General features: G+C 48.4%; 1 non-coding gene across 1 annotated transcript; it reads right to left on the bottom strand.

Moving 5' to 3' along the window:
- Window positions 1-1,340: 1,340 nt before the first annotated feature.
- trnae-uuc (transfer RNA glutamic acid (anticodon UUC)) lies at window positions 1,341-1,412 on the bottom strand. Its single transcript has one exon. It is a non-coding gene; the product is annotated as a tRNA-Glu (tRNA).
- Window positions 1,413-1,947: the final 535 nt, after the last annotated feature.

The following is a 1,947-nucleotide window of genomic DNA, read 5'->3' as shown; positions in this document are numbered from 1 at the left end:
GGTTCTGGATTTGAGTCCAGGCTCGGGTGCAGAATCTGCATGTTCTCCCCGTGCATGCGTGGGTTCTCTCTGGGTACTCCAGCTTCTTCCCACCGTCCAAAGACATGTAATTTGGGATGAGGCTGATTGGACACTCTAAATTGACTGTAGATGTGAGTGTGAATGGTTTTGGCGACCTGTCCAGGGTGAACCCCACCTCTGGCCTGTAGATGCTGGGATAGGCTCCACCCCCCTCGACCATCAATGTAGGTCTTTTGTTAATTGCATGCCACATGAAATTATTAGTGGTCACTTTTCTAGCGACTGTCTCACAGTGGCAAGACAAGAACACTTCTACTTTTAATGTTGACAGTTTGTTCAACACTAAGCTTCATCCAGTACCATGTTGTCAAACACTGGAACCTCCACAGCACCTGAACAGGGACTTGAACCCTGGACCCTCACATTAAAAGTCTGATGCTCTACCGTCTGAGCTCCTCAGGCTCTTTCTACAGCATTGAGACAGGAACAGAAACACCTGTGAAGGTCAAACTGATGCTTTCTTGACTTGTTCAGTCCTCCATGTTAAAGTCCACCATGCTTTTGATTGGCTCTGATTCTCTGTGGCAAAATCCAACAAGAGGCTCCAAAAATGTCCTGAATGTCACAAGAATGCACAGGACAAGATGTTAGTTTCCTTCATGTCTGCAGTTCCTCCACTGGAAAGTAAAGTCAATGCTGCGCCTCTGCTGAAACCTGGGATCGGACCAGGGACCTTTAGATCTTCAGTCTAAGGCTCTCCCAACTGAGCTGGTTCAGTTCTGAGTGAGGGCCCTGCTTCTCTCATTTATAATCTCTTCCACTCTCACTAGAACTTAGAGAGGATTGGAGCTTCTGAAGTCCTGACACAAATCAAACCAGGGACTTTGAACTACACAGTGAAGGAGTTGATCATCAAGGTCGATGGCAGCTTCTTAAGTTCTAGCTTTGATCAAATATAAGAAATGTAAATGAATTCAACATTGATTGCATTTCCCTCCTTTCTTTGGAGCAAGGAACCGAGGACTGGAGCTCTAAGTTTTCCAGTTCCTACATCAGTGAATGGACTTTCTGTGCTGCAAGGAACCAAAGCTATGAAGGAAGATTACAGAGTTTGTCCTTGCAGGAGTCAGTGACTTAATAGAGTCTAACAAAGGGTTGAACCTGAATGAGACAGTCACCCTTCAACGTGGGGCCATGGCAGAGTGAACCAAGAACACTACAATGGGGGTGAGAGTGGAGCCATGATGGATTCACAGTTCATCACCTCCACCATCATGTGGACCACCTGATCACCTCTCCCTCAACCTCTAAATAACTCATTCCCTGACCGGGAATCGAACCCGGGCCGCGGCGGTGAAAGCGCCAAATCCTAGCCACTAGACCATCAGGGACCACACTGAGCTCTCCAACAACAGAGACTATAGACAATGACTCAAGAACACAGGACTCTGTGGTCTCAGCTTGAGATGCAGAGGGTCCACCAAGACCACCAGACACCTCAGCCCCCTAAAGACAGTCCACCCCCAGGATCAGCTTCTATCACTCAGTGGTCCAGAACCATGATGAAGCCTGATCAGGAATGTGAGCAAAGCTCTTGGAACAGGCCTGCTGCCACCACAACTAAGATCCTGCAGGTCACAAGAAACTCCAGTGTCCAGCTGACAAGTGGACTTTCCTCTGATCTGTGGTGGTGCTGAGTTTAGCAAACACCTCCAACAAGAAGATGAAGGAGGCCATCAACTCCTCCAAGCTCAACATCTATACTGGCTTTACTGGGAGATCGGGAGGTCAAAGCAGATCTTCCCCCTCCACCTCAGATGGTTTCTACTCACAGAGATGAGGGACCAGTTCAAACCAGCTCCCTGGAGCTCCCTTAAGCCATTGTCCCCCTCAGCTAACATCTGGATCTGGACCTGCACCGGTGCT

The sequence above is a fragment of the Aulostomus chinensis genome, chromosome 1 (assembly GCF_037954235.1).
Source record: "Aulostomus chinensis isolate RoL2024-O1b breed Wild chromosome 1, RoL_Achi_v1.0, whole genome shotgun sequence".
Classification (NCBI taxonomy): Eukaryota; Metazoa; Chordata; class Actinopteri; order Syngnathiformes; family Aulostomidae; genus Aulostomus; species Aulostomus chinensis.
The sequence above is the reverse complement of the archived record's forward strand: the minus strand, read 5'-3'. Positions and strand labels throughout refer to the sequence as shown.